Here is a 22,236-nt window from a genome sequence, read left to right as displayed (position 1 = left end):
CCAGATTATGTTTCCAGTTTTTTAAAATCATACAGGCAAGGAAGTACATGAAAACCATTTTGAAAAATCAAACACTTCTACAGAACCATCTACATGTTTTTATAACTATCCAGTGGTAATGCAGACCCAATCCTAAAATGCATGCACCAGCCAGTAACTGTCTCTATCAGTGGCACCAAGGAAAGTAACACTCCAGCTGCGCAGCAGAGTTTGCCTGTTTGCTGGTATGAACAGTCTCATGTTCAAGCCTTTACTACTGCATATTTTAAAAGAAATCTCCAAAAATTTATCATTCTTCACCTGGTAGCAAGAGATGAGTTGAACTGCTCTCAGAAGGGAATTTTAACATACCATCTCATTTTTTTGAAAAAGAAAATCCCTAGAAACCAGCAGAGTAATTTCCATTCCTCTGGATAGTCTCCATTAGCTGTCTTAAAAATTGCCCCTTTAAATGTAACCTAAAGAACACTGCTCTTCTCATGAGTAATTTCCCAATGGAGGAAAGGCTTCCTTTAGAAATACTCACAACATGGTCTCCTACAGCATCCTTATGTCCAAGGTGAGTCTATACAATCCTGATGACTGTACTATGAGATGGAGGAAAAACTGGTTGGGTTGTCCATTCAAAGTGTAGTAGTTACTGGATATTACCCTATATAGTGACTTGTGAAAAGAGGAGCTTCTCAAGTGTCTATCCTTGGACATGTTGGGAAGATTAGATATGACAGGTGTAAATTGGAACAAGAGAGATTCAACCTGAATATAAGGAACAAAATCACCCTTGGATAACTTAGCTTTGTAATAGGTTACCCAGAGAGGCTGTATAGTGACCATTCTTAAAGGTTTTCAAGGCCAGGTGGGTAAAGACCCGAGCAACACGGTCTGGTGTACTTGCAGCTTCCTACTAATACCTTTTGTGCTCTAACTGATCTAGGTCTCTCTTTGGCCAGGCACTGATAAAGCAAAACCTGCTATGTCTGGCTAAGACCATTCAGTGTTACACCAAAGGCTGCAAAGCACAGACCTTAGCACCAGTCTTATACAAGGGTTGGGGAAGTAAAATGCGGGGGAAAAAAAGCTCAAAACAATCCTTGAAGTTATCCAAGCCTCAAGCAAACAAGAAATTAAATTAACCAGCAGAGTTCATAAGGATCACTGCTAGAGGGAGAGAAGAACTGCTAAAACAGGGACTCATAAAACTTTGAATCAACAGTAAAATAAGCAATAATTCATAAGTTTCTAAGATGTCCCAAACTTGCACAACAGTTAACACAAGCACAAGTGGACAAGAATCTTTCCACTGTTCTGATGTTCACAGTTTACTCAATTTCTACATTTTTTTCTTTCCTTTAATCTATTAGGATTTTTATGCTATAAACAGTTTATTCTGTCTGCGTGTGATGTTCTGCATCTATGACCATTTTATATCAACACAATTCCAAGACAAGACAATTCCCAAACTCATTTTGCATGGAATCCTGGTATTTTTTCAGCGTTTTTTACAGAAACAACAACAAAAAAGGAATTTAAAAAATGTAATCTTTATTTCTATCAAGCCGGTAAATGTTGCTATTGTATTTTCTGTGTCAGGTTTCTGGTGGATTTTTTTTCTTTTGGCTAAACTGAAAATGTCACTGTGTTTTGTTCAGAATATTTCAAGTCTTAGATAAATAAACAATAATGGCAAAACTGGCATAGCCAATTGACTTCTAACCTCACATAACTCTCACTTTATTTCTTCTACTGTATCCTGTTGAAAGCACCAAGGGAAAAATACTAAAAGTGAGGACTTCAGTGGCTGCCAGTGCTGCCCTGCCTCCTATTCTTCAATGCCTTAACCCAAAAGAGAAAGTTAAAATGCAGAGTGTTAATTAACCATAAAGCAATCATAGGCCAGTTTCTTGCAGTGCATCTCTAGACCCATTGTTATAAAGGAAAATATCTGGATTCCACATAGTATGGTGAGGCAGTAAGAAGAGGCAGGATGCTCCAGGGTAATATTTGGTACCAAACATTGAAAGAACATGAGAGTGTTCATCAGTATAATACATACGGTTAATTTTTAAATCAAAGAAAGAAAACAGGAAAAAATAGCTGAATTTAAGCTATGAAAGTTAATTGCTTAATGAAGAGTGACAAGAGTATACTTAATAGGGTCATTTTATAGCAAGAACAAACAGTGCCCTCTGTGGTTTAACAGAAAATGTGGTGTTGGTTTCTTCTGCATTGTATTTTTAAACACAGAAGTTAAGAGCACCCAAAATTGCCCTATTTAGTCTAATCACTTAGCTTGATGAAAATCCTCAGTCATTTTAGCATACTTGCCTCAGGAATGCAGATTACAAGTAGCAAACAGAAAGTAATCCACAAATAGCTTTAGAATCCTGTTTGAAAAATTGGCCTGTGAGCTATGTAGGTCTAAAAGCCAAGTGAGTACATTACGATCCAAAAAAGTGAACGATTTTTTTAAATGATTTATGTAAACTAGGAAAGAAAAACTCACTTTAAAACAAACTTGACCGTGTATTGTTGATATGATCACATTTTAGAATACACTAAGAGTTCCAAATGGCCCTCAGATCAATTTTGGGAAGTAAACAAAGCTCCGCTTTCAATGAGATTTAAGTTTTAAAACACAAGAAATTAGGTATAGGTTAATTTAAACATTCATTAAATCCAGACTGCCATGAGTTATATTCCATGGTTTAAAGTGATGACTAACACAGATAACAGTCATGCTTTTGCAATCTGTTACAGATAATATGTTAAGTAAAATACTTTGCACAAACTCTAAAATAAAGGATCTTTCCAGTTAACAAAAGAGTCAAAAATTAAAACATAATTTAAAACATGCATTTTGTTCTATATGTGAAATGAGAGAGTGTGTCTATATTTCATACGCACACACAGGCATCCGCACACACACACACGTTATATTTTAATAGATGCCAGATGGGAAATGTACTTTACATCCAGTTTACTTTTGGGGATGCAAGCGTGGCAGCCTTGCCGTCATGCTTGCATGGTACAGAGAAGCTCTACATTGGCTGCTGGGGAGCTCAGCCTCTACCAGGGCTGGTAGCACCACGGCCCCAAGACCTGGGGTGACACGCTTTGTTACGGAGGAACAGTGCCAGGTGGGACACACCCTGGGGGCACCCGTGGACCTCAGGTGGAGGAAGCAGCCAAAGTCAATTTCTATCCCCTGTGAACAAATGCTTCTGCAGATGGGAGGAGAAACTATAGCCCAGCAAACTATGCTCAGAGACAGATCTCAGCATCCTCTTTCAGAAGGGAGCCTTTGCGGTACTGAAGGGTTACTGTGCATTTCCCACCTTGCTTGCCTCTCCCTTGCTCCAGATGATCTTTGCCTCCCTTATCCATGGTTTGGACAATGGGAATGGGAGACACCTCTGCAGACTGAGGTTGGGGGTGATGGTAAACAGCTGATTCCCAAAGTGGAATCTGAACCACACAGGTGTCCCCTGCTGTGTAAGTTGCTATGATTTTTGCCACTATTAATATCTGGAAAAGTCTTGATGACAATTTATAGTAACTTGTGTTTATGCTCCTACAAGCTCTGATCCATGCACCAAGACTGTCCTGGACACTTTGCCAAGCTGAAAGAGGCTGGCTGGCACCCAAAGACCTTACAGTCCAAACACAGGTGAGAGTAGATGGTGGAACGGTCCCCTTGGGTATGTAGGATCTCACCATATCGAGCCCCCATCTGCCAGCAGAGTTTTTCCAAAATTTTAAAATACAGTGTCTAACTTGCCTTTGGGGGAGATACAGGGAAAATCATAACTCTCCACAGCCCAGTTTCAGTGATCAGTTATCTGAGACACCAATGTGTTGTTCTCACAGGCACCAGGATGAGATCTGCCAAAGCAGCTGGAGGAATAGAAAAGCAAGTTCACAGTACAATAAAGCAATTACTGCACTTCATTCATGGCTGCTTATAAAAGTCTCTGAAGATGTAGAGAATAATATAAGCACTGAATAATAATCATAGAATTATAGAATCACCAGGTTGGAAAAGACGTTTGAGATCATCGAGTCCAACCATAGCTGTCCACAACTAAAACATATCCATGAGCACTTCATCTGTCCCTCTTTTAAATACCTCCAGGGATGGTGGCTCAACCACCTCCCTGGGCAGCCTCTGCCAGTGCCTGAGAACTCTTTTCATAAAGGAATTGTTCCTAATATCTAATCTGAACCTCCCCTGCTGCAACTTGTGGGCATTCTCTCTCATCCTATCGCCTGTCACCTGGGAGAAGAGACCAGCCCCCACCTCACTACAACCTCCTTTCAGGTAGTTGCAGACACTGATAAGGTCTCCCCTCAGCCTCCTTTCCTCAAGGCTAAACAATCCCAGCTCCCTCGGCCGCTTGTCATAAGACTTGTTCTCCAGCCCCTTCACCAGCCTCGTTGCTCTTCTCCAGACACGCTCCAGGACCTCAATGTATTTCTTGTAGTGAGGGGTCCAGAACTGAACACAGGATTGGAGGTGCAGCCTCAGCAATACTGAGAACAGGGGCACAGTCACTTCCCTGGTCCTGCTGGCCACATTATTCCTGATACAGACCAAGATTCCATTGGCCTTCTGGGCACACTGCTGGCTCATGTTCAGCCGGCAGTCAACCAGCACCTCCAGGTCCTTCTCTGCCAGGCAGGTTTCCAGCCACTCTTCTCCTAGTCTGTAGCACTGCATGGGGTTGTTGTGTCCCAAATGCAGGACTCGGCACTTGGACTTTTTGAACCTCATACTGTTGCTTTCAGCCCAGCAGTCCAGCCTGTTCAGATCCCTCTGTAAAGCCTCCCTACCCTCAAGCAGATCGACACTTCCTCGCAGTTTTGAATCATCCGCAAACTTACTAAGGGTGTGCTCGATCCCCTCATCCAGATCATCAATAAAGATATTGAACAGAACTGGACCCCGCAAGGAGCCCTGGGAAACACCACTTGTTACCGGCCTCTGACTGGATTTAAATCCATTTACTCTGTCCCATATCTGGAGAGCCATCAGTGGACAGAGAGTGAAAAATGAACACACAAGTATCTATCAAAACACTTAATTTAGAATACTCATATATGAAAAGTATTATAATGTAAAATATTATTAGAGTTAGCTGGATGTCTAAGATGGATATGGGAAGATGAAGAGATTAAATATTTATTTTACTACCCTAGGTGTCATTTTTGTTAAGACACCTGGGTGCAGAGTGCTTTCTTGGCTGTGCCTTCTATAAACTCAGCATTGCAGGACACAGCCAAGACCTGTCTAAATAATCTCCAAGAGCAATTCCACATTGCTGATCACTATTGATATAAGAGTACATGTATGGAACCTCCTGCTGTATTGTTCAAGCGCCTCCTTATGCCCTGGCATGAAACTTCGGCACCTCAATCTTGTGATACCCACGAGCATTTCCCAGTTCATAAATAGTGGTTCATTTACCTGAAAAGCCTGGGGTAAAACATTTCTAAGTCACTATTCTGGGTTTGTAGTTTTGTAACAAGAAGCTGGCCCTGCACAAATGTCTTTTCAGTGTTCCTTTTCCTTTTGCTAGGAGGCGAATTATTTCAGTGCAAAGTCTGGGGTTTGTGATTAAATTAACGTTTACAGAAAAAGAGCATTTTAATCATAAGGGAAAGCATTAGAAAAAGAGTTCAGTAAAGCGGTCACTCCATCAAAACAAACAAACAAAAAGTGTATATATAAAATACAATATGTATTTTTAAAAAATCCGCATTGAGGTGTTGTAGCAGGGTCTCATGGGAGCTGTGGGCAAATCATTTCCTGTCTCCACTTTCATCCATGGCTGAATATCTTGGCAAGACCTCATCTCCTGGGGTGCCAGAATGACTCCCAGGATACACTGTCATACTCTCACAGTGAATAGGATCAACTGATAATACCTGTGAAAGATATAGGGGAGGAAAACCACTCTTAATGGGATAAACTCAAAAGATTCTTAAATTATTGTCCCATGTTTGTGCAATGATCTAAGTAAAAAAAAAAAAAAAAACCAAAAAACCAGAAGAGTCACAAAACAGTAGAACAGTTAAGATACAGATATAAATAATCAACCTATCTAGAATGTCTTGGATAATAATTTGGATATTATATCACAGAAGGAAGAAAGGAAACATAATTAACAAATCTATTATTCAAGGGATTACATTATCATCTTGTTGAAACCTCAGGCGTCTTAGTCAAAAGCCATCCTGTAGGTCAACTGGGAGTATAAAGCTACCTTGATTCTTAAAGAGAGCCTGTTTTTCTAAATATCTAAATATATGCCCCTACCAGCTTATTTCCGATTTACTTATGAGTCAGTGTTGTGCTTTAACCCCCAGCAACAACTGAGTACCGCACAGCCACTTGCGCCCTACCCTACAGTGGGATGAGGGAGAGAATTAGAAGGGTAAAAGCAATGTGAACTCATGGGTTGAGATAAAGACAGTTTCACAGGTAAAAAAAAGCCACACAGGAGGCAAAAGCAAAATAAGGAATTAATTCACCATTGCCCGTTGGTGAATGTCCTTCCCCTTCCTCTTTCACCCAGCTTTTATTGCTGATCACGACATCATATGGTATGGGATAATTCTTTCGTCTGTTGGGGTCAGCTGCCCTAGCCATGTCCTCTCCCAGCTTTTTGTGCACCTCTAGCCTGCTCACTGGTGGGGTGAGAAGTAGAGAAGGCCACAGTTCTGTGTATCTGCTCAGCAATAGCTAAAACATCCCTGAGTTATCAACACTTTTTTAGCATAAATCCAAAACATAGCCCCATACCAGCTGCTATGAAGCAAATTAATTCTACCTGAGACAAAACCAGCACAATCATGTGTTCAAAGTGTTGCAGGTAGCATGAATGGCTCCCCATGGACACCAAGAGCTGTGTCAGGGTAAACTGAAGTGCTCTTTGAAAGTCATTTAAAGAATAATGCAATCACCAGGCACAGTCAACAAGTGTTCACAAAGGGAAAATCCTGTTTAACTAACTTGATAATTTTCTATGATAAGGTCACCTTCCTAGCAGATGAAGGGATGGTGATGGATGCAGTTTTTCTGGATTTTAGTAAGGCTTTTGATATTGTCCATCATGGTACCCTTCTGGACAAGTTGTCCAAGTGTAGGATGAGCAGATTCATAGTGAGCTGGGTGAAGAACTGGCTGGTTCAAAAAGTTGTAGTGAATAGGACTACATCTGGCTGATGGCCCATCACCAGCAGTATTCCTCAGGGCTCAATTCTAGGGCTGGTTCTGTTCGACATATTTATCGATGATCTGAATGCAGGAGTTGAATGCATCATTAGCGCGTTTGCTGATGATAACAAACTGGGAGGTGCAGTTGACTCTCTTGAGGGGCAAGATCCCCAAAGGAGTCTGTATAAATTGGAGCATTGGGCAATGATTAATGACATGAAATTTAACAAGTCCAAATTCATGATTCTGCACCTGGGACGGAGTCGCACTGGGCAGAGATATAAATTGGGACAGCAGCCCTGCGGAAAAGGAACTGAGGTTGATGCCTCACAGCACACTTGGTATGAGTCAGCAGTGGCCTGACAGCCAAGACAACAAACCACATCCTGGGGCGCATCAAATACAGCATAGCCAGCTAGTCAAAAGAGGTGATTATCCAGCTGTGTTCAGCATTTGTGTGGCCTCTCCTTGAGTACTGCATTTGAGTCTGGGCCCCACAATTTAAAAAGGACTTGAATGTGTCCAGAGGAGTGCAACAAAGCTGGTGAAAGTGCTGGGGGGAATGTCCTATGATGAGTGACTGGTGACTTTGGGCTTCTCTAGTTTGAAGAAAAGGAGGCTGAGGGCAACCTAATTGGTCTCTATAGCTTCCTGAGGAGGCAGAGAAGAGAGGGAGGTGCTGAGCTCTTCTCTGTGGTATCCAGTGATAGGACTCCTGAGAACAGATCAAGGCTGTGCTAGAAGAGGTTTAGCCAGGACATTAGGAACCATTTCTTTACCATGAGGATGGTTGATGCCCTAGGCCTGTCAGTGTTTAAGAGACATTTGGACAATGCTCTTAACAATATGCTTTAATTTTGGGTCTTGAACTGGTCAGGCAGTTGGACAAGATGATCATTGTAGGTCCCTTTCTACTGGAATAATTCTATTTAATTCTAGTCTAGTTTAGTCTAATCTAGTCCAGTCTATTAGACAAACCTCTTCATATACTGATATATGCCCATCTTCATGTAAGAAGAGCCCCTTCATGTTACTGAGAAGAGGAAAAATAATTCAAATCACAGCACATAGAAAGAGCTATTAATTTACCTGCTCTACCTTGCTGACAACACAGGATGCTCCTACAACAGAGCTTCTTCAGCACTATCTGGTTGGCTTTCGCGCTAGTCTCAAGAAAGAGTCTTCAACCAAATGACAGTCTTCAACTGTTTCCCTGCAGATGCAATGTTGTGCTTAACTTATTTCATAGGTATCTGCCTGATGATTAGCTGAAAAATCATTCTGTTACCTCTTGCTTTATGCCAGTGTTGATTACAAACTGCTACTCACCAGAGCTCCACTGAAGTCACGTGAAGATTGCAAAAGACTGAAGTTAGGATGTCTTTTGCAGCAAAGGTAAAGATAGAAAGCATGCAGCTACCCTAATCACTCCACTATCCTTTCTCTTCCTGCAGTCAGTTGTAGCATTTACTCCAGTTTACTTGCTTCTGCAGCCAGAGAAGTGGGTGCTCTACAGAAAAGAAGCCCCTTCCTCGAAAAACCCTGATCCACCTCTTGAGTATCATTATATTGTGCCCTGAATGCTGTACTTCTCCATGGGAAATGACAAATCAATATAGGTCACCCTATTTCACAGAGACTCAAGGGAGACAAGCTTTTCCCAGTATTTCCAAGATTATGACCTATTGAATTTTCATCTTCATGTGCAGTTCTTTGAATAAAATTTATGTGAGCAATTAGGAATGGGAAAGGCTGGCTGATTGTTTGCTAGCTTGGATTTTTAAGAGAGAATAAAATAAAAGTAACAGGTCACAAGGAGCCCCATCATCTGTTTGTGGGAATGAGGGCTTCAGAGTCAGCACTCTGCCTTGTAACACGAGGCAAGAAGACGCCAGAGCAAGAATAAGATTACCTGTTGCACCAAGACAGGATCAGATATGCACTAGACTAGCACATTTTGCAGATTTTCTCTGGACAGGAGACAACCGGTAAAATGTGGGAAGCGTGGGTCCATTCAAAGCTTCACAGCATACTCTGGTGGTCACTGACACTCAGCGTAACCTCAGTTGACCCAAAACCTCTCAGCTGATCTCCAGCTCAGAAAGGATATATTCTCTTTGCTTTCCAGATCCCTTAGCTTTTCAGTCGTTTCCCCAAATTCTTCCCTAGCAGTCCCAGCCTCCAAGACAGCACTACAAACTCAGCTATTCATACAACAGAATAGTGTATTATTTTTATTACACCACTACGGTTTGATTCTGCTTTGATCTTCTCTATAAAAATGTCACATAATAATTTCCTACAATAATTATTTGAGTGAGACCACATCTTCTTTTAAAAATTTTGATTTGAAAACATCCTTTGAAGGAAATGTCCAACATTCACACAATATATCTCACATGATTAGCACCACTCACAGAAAACAATTGAGACAAATGACTCCAAAACTGTCGAGCTGCAGCTCACAGTCTTTAGGTTTTGTCATATTTGTTTTGTCCCATACCAGAGCTCTACCTCTTAGCAGTGGTTGACTGGAGACTTCATGAGACATAACCACCGGTTCTAGGTAGTAGGAGTACCTCAGGGATTTATTCTGAATTCTAACTTTTCTTTTAATAATCTGATTGAACCCCATCAGTCTTTCACCAGAGTACATAATCTTTCACCTCTTCTGACCTCCCTGCACCTACCTATGATACCTCCTGTGTTCGCTGAAGGATTTTGTCAGTTTATTTAGGAGATCACCTTCCCTGACAGCATCTTTTGGAGCTTTACTTCTGACAAGTTGGAGTTATCTATTTCACGAGCAAGGATCATTTTCTGTTTTCCCAGAAGTGTGACATTGCCTTTGCCAGTGTGCTCAATTCAGAGTATCTGTGTTTTTTAGTAGCTGCATGTCTTTGTAACTTAACCATCCCCACTTTCCACATTGGTGTAAACCTTCTTCATAATGCTCTTATTTCAGGTCTTCAGTTAGAAAAATTGAAGAAGACATGACCCAGAACCACAAAATGTAATTATAAATAGACATATTCAGCAGTGCTGATTCATTTATCCTATCGTGGCATCTAATCCAGTTAGTACACTCCAGAGAGTAAATTACATTGTTCTTGATTAAAAAGTTACATAGTACTAAATCAAACATTTTATAAGACTTGCTTTTCAACCAACTTGTAAGTGTATTAAAAAAAACCCAAAACAAACACCAACAAAACTAACAAATCAAAATACAAATCACAGCTAATTTCAGAGATTTTCCCTGAAAACTATGGTTTTAGGATTAATCACAAATTAACTTCCTCTATTCTTTATTAATTGAGACTTTCACCAACAATTCCAATTTTTTTCACATGATGAGTACAATGGTAAAAGGTAAAATTACCTGGCCTGTAATTTTACCCTTTTCAGTAACTTCAGGTTTTGTCCTGTCCTCTAACACTTTGCACTGTACCAAGACTTACTGAAAAGTAGCATTCTTCACTGAAAGAGTTTTTCAGCAAGCTCTTATAAAACTCTTAGATGTGAATTATCTAGACATCCTGATTTTAAAATGTAGCTGCTATTTAACATTCTCTGAGAAATTGTTGGACTGTAAAGTGTTTCATTGTCAGAGTCAGCAAGAAATATAACTAATTAACACAGCTTTTCCCCAAATACACAACAGAATTATTTGCTTAACAGTTCCGTTATTCCTCCATTATAATTGACTCTTCTTTCATTTCTCCTCTCAATGGCCAAAATTCTTTTTGTTCCTAACCTTTCAAACCTATCTCCTACTGTCTCTGGCTGTTGTAGACAGCAGTTTGTTCCTGTGATTTTTTAATATCTATTTTCAGGCTTTTGGACCTCTTCTTTCTGTTTATATAGTAGAAAATATGCATTTTAGCGTTTATTTTATACCCACATAGTAATCTGGTTATGGTCTAATTATGGCATGTCATTCTGTGATTATTTCTTTTCTGTCCACTAAGATCTAATCTGGTATACTAGTAAGTTATGATAAATTGTTAAAAATTCAGTATGTCTTGAAAACGTTGACAGAATGGGAGATCCAGCATGTCATTCAAATTGGAATTCCAGCATCTTATGGGTTTTTCATTCCAGCATACACTATAGAAAGGCATTAAAAAAAACCAACTCTACTTTGATTTTGTGATTTCTTTTGAAAAGTAATCAGAAACAGCTCCTGTTTTCTCACAGAAAAGCATTTGGTGCAATTTTCATGACCTTATGTGAACCAGTACCATGGGATTGCAATAGACATACCCAGACTCTTTCCTATACACAGCCATATCACACTATACTTTGCAGACTCAGATCTTCATTTTTGTCACTATAAGACATTTCCTTACAGCACTTGAATTATTTGAGTAGATTTTTTTCTATGTCATCTCCAGGTTTCAGCAGCCCCTTCTAAGAGATGAGTATCAGAGCTGGATGCTGTATTGCCATCAAAGCCACTCTTCTACCCATATAAATACAACAGCAAGCAACACAATCAAACTCTTTCAAAGATTCAGCTGATTATAAGGGTAAAAACACTGCCCATTCATGTCTTCACCACTGTGCAGAAATGCTGAGCCCAGCCCCAAGCAGCTGTGTCAGCTGGGACAATTTTCTATCTGGCACTGGTACCTGGGTGAAGGATAGTTTATGCTGTACAGCCACAGCATGCATATTCCAGGGAAACCTGCCAGCTGCTGGGAACAAAGCAGCCAGTTGTGTCGTCATGCTCTGCTCTCCTCCTTTTCCCCCAGCATCACATTCTCCAACCATAACTCCCCCAGAACCGGAGCGCAAACAGCTTGCAGGGGAGGCAAAGAGGGAAAGGGAGAGGATGTCCAGTGACTCAGAGAGAGATAATAGTCCATCTTATGTAGCCTGCCATTCCCTTTCCCCTCTTGACTCTTCCTAAATAGGCTATATTCAGGGACTTTTGCATTCCAGGCATGTGAGTCCTATGGGCAGCATCCAGTGATGGCAAGGCCACCGGATTTATTACCAGGTTCAGAGCACTGGTGTATAGACAATTAAATACTTTTTTCATCACATCCCTTTGTGCCTCGTTTAATTTTAACTCGATATCTTCATTGGATGGAAAACAAGCGCTCATTCGTTCCCACTTTTACATTAGTTATCAGGCAAATCTAGTTGTCCCATTCCTTATAAGGCTGGGAGGAGGCACCCTGTCCTTGGGACTGAAAGCAGCATCTGCTCCCAATGCCAGCCCCATCTCCAGCCAGCACCTCTCTTCACCCTCAGCTCCCCAGCTGTGCCAAAACCTCTGCCCATGATCCCCCTTGCCACATACCCTGTTCATGTCCTGGCTGAGGATGGCAGCCCACAGGAAAAAAAGGCTCATTAAAATTAATGTGTTTGTGCATATAAAATAAAAGCCTTGAAACCTTGTGTAAAGAAGTCCACTTTATTTCTAACCTGCCTATTCCTCCATCTCACACAAACAGGACTGACATAAGTTTGATGTGGCCCTGAAACCCGAAGTTGGTATGGCTCTGGCTTGGCTGTTTTGCTTGTGTGTCCAGTCATCATTTGAATGACTCCTAAACTTTTGAAAACATGGCAAATAATAGGAAAACAGACATTTTCAGTTTGTCATGGGCAATTTAAGGGGACAAATAAAGGCCATGTTCTATTTAGGTGATTCTTTTCCCATCAAATTTCAAAGGACTGCTGACATGCTTTTCAAGACTTTGTTGAGGAAAGAAATTTTAATAACTAAGAGCATCAGGAAATGTTAATAGTCAGAGTCTCATCCAGCTCTCCATATTGCATATTCATTCTGACACACAGCACGCTGATATTCTTCATCTGTACTTCCAGGCACAAAAAAGAAGGGTTAATAAGAAATTCCCTTTCACTTAATCACAGTTTCTTAAGGGTTCCTGTCAGGAAACACAGCTACCAATACGATGAAGTCATTTTAAAGGGATAACTAAATAAATAAATGCTACCCCAGGGATGATTTTCACTTTGGCTCCAATTTTAATCAGGATAATAACACCCCAAACCAGCATGGCAGTGCTTTTCCTTTCATTTTGTGCCACGTTCAAGTGATGTTGTTTCACAGCTTTAATAGTCCTGTCAGCATTCATCAGCAAATCAAGACAGCCTCCAGAATACCATAAAAACACAGTGGATTTTCAATTAGAACAGGGCAGCCTTTAGCACACCAAATACATGTTAAATTGATATTTCTCACTACAAGCTCAAGATTACCCAGTTTCAGCTGTTTCCAAATGAAGCAAATCAAGTTTAATGTGGGCTCAGCTGAACAAATGTATTTTCTTAGGTTTACGGCAGCTTTTAACTTTTAATGCCATGGGTTTTTTTTCTTTTTTAAGACGATGTTATGTTAGGAAAATATTACACTTGCCTATGTGAGATTTACAGATGACCTTTTTACCAGACAAAAGTCCTGTGGGACATGGGACAGAATATAAATCCCAAACTCTGCTCCATCAAAAGCTGATAAATAAGTGAGGAAGATTAAAAGGGTAGTTTAATGAGCCCGTTTGTTTTCTAATACAGATGTAATTATTTGCCAAAAATTGTCCTTCCCACATTCATTTTGTTTTGAAAAACAATGACTCCCTCATAAAACCATGTAGTTGGTTTTCTGGACACACCGTTTTCCAGGAGATCAGTGGGTTGTAGTCTTGTTGATGCGGATCAGAGGAAGGCTAAGTAATTTGCTGCTTTTTCTGAAATCTCAAGTACCACAAGCTGCTGCATCATTTCTTATTAGAATCTAGGAATTAATAAAGTGTACTCAGAATTCCCATCCAGTTCCACTTTACAGTAACAAAACCCACAGGAAAACTATGACTTTTGTTACTTCTTTTTGATTTCCAATAAATTATGTGGAGCATATCTCCCGGTCCTTTTCTACATAGCCAGTAATCACTCAGAAGCTGTGACCTTAGGAGAAAGGAAGACTTTCAAAGGTTAGCTCAAATCAGTGAAAGAGGGCAAGTTATTTCGGTGATAGTACCTAGCTCCTCCTGACCCACATTGCTACTGCAGCAACTAGTTGTGCTCCCTGAAATCAGACAACAAGCACTTCACTTGTTCCTTGCCCTAAAAACCAAGAGGAAGGACTGGTGAGGACTGCAGACCATCCCTACAGGAAAGAGACTTCTAACACAGCAGCCTTGCCATCCACACAGAGGATCTCACTTGAAGTAGCACAAGAAAATTAGGAATCAGGCACATTGCTCCTCTTTCCCTTTTATCACTCACTAGAGAAGTTTTACCAGTGGACATAGCCATATTTCCCATAATAATTCATGAATGATATGTGTCAGCTCACTTCTGTAGATGCTTGTTTTTGGAATACATGCTTTTGCCTGGCAAGAGGCAAAACCACAATGGACAGAACTAAAAAAGCATAGTTAGACACCTAACTTGACTGAGGATTTTGTTTCGGTGTCCATCTAGGTGCCACAACTCGTCCACCCATTTTGAGCTTGAACTGAGGGACTACAGATCTCAAAAATACTTTAAGGGAGCTGTGTCCTTTGAAAAGGGATTGAGAGTTGGGAATGTGCTGAGCAGGGAGACCACTACATTGCCCAGTGGAAAACCAGTAGCAATTCAGAGGCTGTGCTGCTCTCCATGCCTTGCTTCTGTGGTGGGCTGGGAGTGTGAGAGCTGCAATCATCAGGGGATGCAGCATCGCTTGCCTTAAGGTGACCTCACATCTCTGCTCCCTGCCTCGCTGAAAAGATCTGGAGGACAGGACAAGGTTACCCAAGCAAACCACACGTGCTGCTACACCAGAGCTTCATCCTCCTTCGTGTGAAGCTCCTCTCACAAGCAAAAACCTGATATTAAGGGCTTTCTAGTGCCAATCCTCCTAGAAGCAAATTGCTCTATATATACTTTTCATTGGTCTCTCAGAAAACCTGCAGGGCTTCCAGGCTGTTCAACTAGCTTACCCCACATATTGAATGATGCATTCTGTCAGAACGATGGAACAAAAATCTCCTTCTGAACTTAAATCTCGCATGTTTAGTTGTTGGGTTTGGGTTTAGTCTTAAGTGTTTGAGTTTTTTAAAATAAAAATATACATTACAGTAAGATGTTCAATCTCAATTTTTCTCAGTGCTTAACCCAAAATAGCCAGAAAGACAAATACCTTTAAGTCAAGCATCAAGGCTAAATTAAATAAGCACAAACCTTTCCTTCACCTTTAAATGGCAATGAAGCTTTGAAAAAGGGTTCTGTACCTGAAATTTCAAGTGTGTAAATTATGACTTCACTTTCAAATATATCTTGGCCAAATTTCTGGAGTAAAAATCACAATCTTCTGTGGGAAGCTTACTTCCAAGGAACAATTTCCTATTTTGAGAGCAGAGAATAAGTAGAATAACAAATGTATCCCTTTGCGTATAACTGTTTTAGAAAATACACAGACATTATGATAATACAAAACTCAGAAGGATTGAGACAATGTCTGCATTTTACCATTTAGGATCTGTTTCAGCTCCATGCTAAGGCTCAGACCTGAAAGATGCTGAGTATCCCCAATTCAGCAAACACTGAAGGGCACAATTTACTTCAAGCCTACATAGGGACCTTCAAAATTAGTGGGAAATCAAACAGACCAAAAGGAGTGGAACAAAGAAAGCACACTCCATTATAATACAAGGGAAGAAAATTAATCACAAATAAAGTGACCTCACCTGTGCTGGTCTCTCGATTAAAGGTGAAAGTCCATTTCCACCCACATGAGTTTCCCCTACCCTGTTTAACAAGTGCTTTCTTCACAAGTCCCCCCTTCAGGGTGAGATGTCAGCCTTCTGGGAAGCATTGTGCCATTAATCTGGGGTTTGACAGGAAGTATGACAGCATACAATGACAGAGTTATCTTCGTTCCAAGAGCACGTAACTTCAGTGGTTTCCAGGTGGCACTTCAGATGTTGGCTTTGACCCCTGGGACCTGCCTGACTTTATGCTCACAGAGGTGGAAATAATGCAAACTAGAGCTCCTGTTGAAAGACAAACTGCATTCATATTCTGCTCAAGGTACTTTGCATACATTGTGTATATGGGAAAAAGGCATTTCAGGTATAAAAAAAAACAGGGTTAAAAAAAACAGGTGTAAAAAAATACGAGGGTTGGTTCTGCTTTTGCTGGTGCTTCCCTTTAACACATGACATTAGTAACTGCATGTTCAGTGAAATCTTGCATTTTGTGTATGAGAGAAAGAAAGCAGCACTTAGTGGTTAGAAATAATTTACATAATTAATGACATAGACAACACATTGAGAAGCACTCACAAAAAGCTGGTAGAGAATTGTGAGAAGCAGCCTCTTCCCTCCTATTTGGCAGTTGCCAGACTAAGCCCCACCTAGTATGTAGCAGTCAGGTTCAACTACCTCAGCCAGCTGGGGGAACTTATGCCCCAGTTTTCTTTCCCCTGGAAAACCTTTGGGCTTAGTGCTGCTAGGATCAGCTGAGAGGTGAGAGACGTGGCTTTAAGCTCTGAGGTCTCCCATGCCCCCAAACTCAAATTGCATCAATTTTAGGTGAAGATGGGCCAGCACCTTCTCTTCTAACACATCCATAAAGATTTCTAAGTGCAAATACCTCAGACCCTCCTACAAAGAGAAATATTTAAGGTGAAACATGTGAGAAACACTACTAGAAATACCTTAGTGAAAGAAAGGATTTGTTTTCCAAGTTCAAATAATTCAAATAAAGAAGTACTAGGTAGCAGAAAGGAGCTCACATAAACATTTCACAAGTGGGTAGCAGGGAGCAAAGAATGAAAAAGGAGTAAATCAATTACCTCTCTCTGCCATGCAATCATGCAAATCGTAAGCTTTCTGGAGCAGATACTTTGGATGCTTTATTTTCTCTACAAGCTGGTACAGTGTGCAGCAACACAGACCCCCAAAATCTTTAATGGGGTTTCTAGACACTGCATGAACCTAAACAAAAACTTGCTTGGAAATAAGTCAATAACAAGGTAGACACAGCCCTGGAACAGGCCATGCAGCCATGACCGCATCACTTAAAGATGTGCAGTATTGAAATGTTGTGCCTTCTTGCACCAAGGATGCTGTAGTCAGTCCCCAAAGCTGCAAACACTTGAAATCTGCCTTAAGCCTCATCTGCCTGTGCACCATACAGTTTATAATCTCATGCTGCATTTTCTTTCCATGTGCCTCCACTTAGGGAACAAATTAGGAAACAGTGCCAAAAGAAAAAAGGCCCAGGCAAAAAATTACATGTTGATTTCCAGTCAGAGTTTTACTAAGCACATGCAGCATTGGTGTCATGTTTGTAAGGGGGCAGAGACATCTCAACACAGCTTCAAAGAAGCAGAGAAGAGCGACTTGAGGCAGGGAGGAGGAAATGTCCCCACTGGAAACCCTAGACTGATTATTTTGTATGCATGCCCCCCCCTCAAAAAAAATTACACTGAGTAATCCATGTGTGCTTAACCTTTGGGCTTTCAACTAATTAATTAAAGTTGCTCATAGTGTATGCAGTGTTAGTGAGGTAATATTTCATCATGTTACAAGTAGAAAAGGTTTTGGCACAATGCAGTCTTTTCTTAGTCCAGATTGGAATAACAGGGGTTATATAAACGCAAATTACACAATTTGACAGCTGTGTAACATCAGCATGTTATGACTTAAAGATCTAAATCCCAAGACCCCTCACTGACCGGTGAAATCAGGCTCCTGTTGAATTTTGCCAGTGCAGGGGCCTGCAGAAGACAACTCTGGTGCAGAGCCCCTGCTGCTGTTCCTTCCTTCCCTTCCCACCAGCAGCTCACCTCACTGCCCAGCGCTGGTCACTTGTGAGCTTCCTATGTGTGCTCCTCCTACTTCACACACTGCCAGCTATTCAAGAGTTTCTTTCTTCTCATACCCACCATGTCTCCTTTTTTTGCTGCCTCTAGCTTTAACTTAAATGGCCTTTCTTTTGCCTTCTTCCATCTTGCAATCTTTCTTGCTAACCTTCCTTTATTTACTTCTTTGCAGTACTTCTTCCCACTCTTGTCAAAATAGCTTCATGCTCTTTTAATTGTTTATTGTAATTCCGAGGCTCTTTGAGCACTTATGGTCTCTTCTCCCATTCCTGTTGTCATTATCTTTCCAGCCCACTGCATTTCTCCCTTTTCCCTATTTTTATTTCACTGTCTCTTTCTTGGCCTTCTTGCCTACCCTACACTGCTCAGCCACCTGCCACTCACTTCGCTTTGCCACAGCAGCACCTTGGGTGCTGCTCTGGGGCCATCTGCAGGCTCTGGCATGTGCCCCCCACTGAGAGAGCTCATTGGATGGAGGATGGGCTTGTTGGACAAAGGGATCCAAAACTGCATCCAATCCCATAGCCCAATCCCAGGTGGCCTTGGCAATGCAAGAGATTGAGGTGCCCCATAACAGCGACTACTCCACCTACAGGCATTTCTACTCCAGTAAACAAAACAAAATCAAATTGTTCCTGCTTAACTCACGTACTTCCCAAACACCCTTGACTAGGCTGGAACAGAAAACATCACTAATGGTGAAAGCACAAATCAAGATTACTGTAGGCCTAGAGAAAATGAAGAAAAGTGCATCTGCTTAAAAGATCTCCATCTCAATAAGGATTCATCCATCATAGAATCACCAGGTTGGAAAAAACCTCCAGGATCATCGAGTCCAACCATTCCTATCAATAACTAAACCATGTCCCTTAGCACCTTGTCTACCCATCTTCTAAATACCTCCAGGGATGGTGACTCAACCACCTCCCTGGGCAGCCTGTTCCTGTGCCCAATGACCCTTTCTGTGAAAATTTTCTTTCTGATATCTAGTCTGAACTTCCCCTTGTGCAGCTTGAGTCCATTCCCTCTTGTCCTGTCCCCTGTCACTTGGGAGAAGAGACCAGTGCCCCCCTCTCAACAACCTCCTTTCAGGTGGTTGTAGAGAGCAATAAGGTCACCCCTCAGCCTCCTCTTCTCAAGGCTAAACAACCCCAGTTCCCTCAGCTGCTCCTCGTAAGACTTGTTCTCCAGCCCCCTCACCAGCTTCGTTGCTCTTTTCTGGATTTGCTCCAGAGCCTCAACATCCTCCTTATAGCACAGGGCCTAGAATTGAACACAGTATTCAAGATGCAGTCTCGCAACTGCCAAGTACGGAGGGAGAATAACCTCCCTGGACCTGCTGGTCACGCTGTTTCTGATCCAAGCCAAGATGCCATTGGCCTTCTTGGCCACCTGGGCACACTGCTGGCTCACGTTCAGTCGCTGTCAACAAACACCCCCAGGTCCTTCTCCTCCAGGCAGCTTTCTAGCTGGTCTTCCCCTAGTCTGTAGCACTGCAGATTAATCAATTCATCATCACTTTCTGACCAATACCTTGCTCAAAGTAGGAATCGGCTTGGTTTGGCCTGGACTATCCAAAAATTGGTTATCTGCAGGTGACACATCACCACCCTGCTCTCTGTACTACAACTTTTCCTGCTTTAATGGCGTGCCTCTTGCCCCAGTGACAAACATACCCTGAAGGCACTGTAGCAAACACCTGACTTGGCTCCTCTGCAACTCCTACAGCCAAGCCAGGCCATCAGAGTTGTTACTGTTATTGTTGGCTCCTACCACATCTCAGAGGAACCTGCTGCTTAGATCTGGCAGAAAAAAAAGAGACTCACTAAGTTTTTGTCTCAGAAACAAGGCATCCATGGCATTAGCTGATTTGCAATCTCACTTTCTGCCCTCTTTCCACTATGTCCAGAGCCTACCCTGAGTGTACAAGACTGGAATTTCCCCCAGGGTACGCTTAATATAACCCTTTTGTCACTTACCCCTAAAAACTGGTACACTTCACAGAGGACATTGAGCCCTGCTCTAGCACTATCCCCAGCTAAGGCTGTGTATTACAATCTGTTTCACAACAAAAGTTTTGTCCTTCATCCTGCTCAGCATCAAGCCCTAAGCATAAGAAGGAGAAAGGACTGATAGCTCTTCAAATGAGACACAGAATAAACAGGAAAACTCAGATATAGAAGGAATTGAGGATGGTGACGTTCTGACAAAAGCTAAGGAACACCTGACTTTACCATTGAAAATATCTCCAAAGACATTTTCCAGAGTAAATAAACTACATAAATACTCCTTTTTTTTCCTAGAGTTTTCTAAGAAAGAAAACTCTGCTGATCCTGGTGTCCTTGCATTTTGTATCACAGCATCTAGAAGCAATTTGTAAAAATTTATACATTTCGTCCTTTACAGCAGACAGCGATTGCCCCTGTTTGCAGATGAGGAACAGAAGTTAGGGAAGATGCTTGAGTTCACGTGGAGCTAGTACTGAACACTGGTCTTTTGACTTCCAGGACTATGACTTAAAACATAATCCTTCCCTTTTTTTCTACTGGCATTGCAGCTTCCACTGCACTCAAGACTCAGCACAGTGGTCATCATAATTCTATACTAATTTTGACCAATTTTCTGCATTTCTGCTCTGCATTTAATTACTTCAAAATGTATCCCTGAATCATTTAATATACTGTAAGTGCTTTTGTGCATTAGAATAGAATTATCAAGTGGTCTGGCAAAGCTCATCATTAAATAAATAGATCTTCAGGGAAAAATCTGAGGGAGATGCAGAGATATATCGTTTCCCAAAAAATGCTGTGGCTAGCCTTATCCATGTTTCCCAAGCCTATTAGAAAGTGCCAAAGATTGGAACTGAGAAAATAACTGCAAAACCCAATTTGATTAATGCAGCTTCCTTTCCAGCATCAATAGCCTTAAATAGGAGCTTTCTGGATTTTTCAATGTGCTAATTATTTCTACTTATTCAAACATGAAAAACAACAGGCTGATTAGGAAGAAGAGGGAAAGCAACAAGTAGGAAAGAAAGAAGTTGCTGGCAATAAGCATTTAATTTGCTAAAATGCTTATTACAAAGCAACAAAAATCGGCAGGACAAACTTGAGGTCTTAACAGAAAATCAGCAAGCAGCATCTGTGGTAATAGCATAGTGCAGAATGACACAGCCAAGACACAGGCTGACCTCTGCTCTTTACAGAAGATACAGATGGTTCGGGAGCATGGACCGCTGGGGAGGATGAAACCACAGATCCCCAGAGGCACTGAAACTGTAGTGATTAATGAGGCCTGAAAATAAATATTTTATTCCAATTTTCTTAACAGGAAATTCTGCATCTTTTCCTGTGGATCTTTTTGTATTTAAAATAAAGAGGAAAAGTGACACAGAAAGTGCTGAAATGTTTGATAAACATTTTTCCAAATTTGAGAAAAAACAATCCTTTGAAATCATATTTTATAGTAGTAATATGCAGATGGTATGTAGATTGAGGTGAAAACCTAGTTGCTGGCAGCATTTTCTAATCTCTACAACAGAATTAACTGGCAATTTGCACATTGGCTGAAACATCTGAAGACAATCACACTTTAAAATAATAGAGAAACTGCAAAAGAAGAGCACAAAGTTATCCCAACCTAGCGGGTGACATGTGGTTGCTGCTGGGCTTGAGCTGATTCTGTGCAGGTATGTCTCAACTCACAAGCTCTCTCTGGGGAGGGTTTCCTCTCTGCTTAGAAAGCCAAGGCTAAATGAAGAAACCACCAGAAGGGAGCCCTCCTGTAGGCAGAATACTGCCTCCCCTCACTGCTGGAACTCAAGACTCTCTAGCCCTCCTGTTCCCACTCCTCTGATCACCATCCACTCTCTGCCTGCCCTTGGACATCGTGTAGAGGACCTCTGAGGCCAAACAACTGTGTCATCTCCCCAAATTTCTAGGGGAAATAAAAAGTGAGGCATGCCCTCTTCCCCAAAAACACACAATAGGATAAGTAGATTTAACAGTTCACTTGAATGATTGTGCCAAAGATGCCAAAGGGAAGTGAAGACCATAGCACAGGAAGAACACAGAGTTTTCTAGGCTGGGAGATAATTTGAAGTGCATTGGCACCAAGGACCACAGGACATGTCCCTGCAAACTCACAGATTTACAGACTGGATGCAATACCACAG

The sequence above is a fragment of the Phaenicophaeus curvirostris genome, chromosome 3, assembly GCF_032191515.1.
Source record: "Phaenicophaeus curvirostris isolate KB17595 chromosome 3, BPBGC_Pcur_1.0, whole genome shotgun sequence".
Classification (NCBI taxonomy): domain Eukaryota; kingdom Metazoa; phylum Chordata; class Aves; order Cuculiformes; family Cuculidae; genus Phaenicophaeus; species Phaenicophaeus curvirostris.
The sequence above is the reverse complement of the archived record's forward strand: the minus strand, read 5'-3'. Positions refer to the sequence as shown.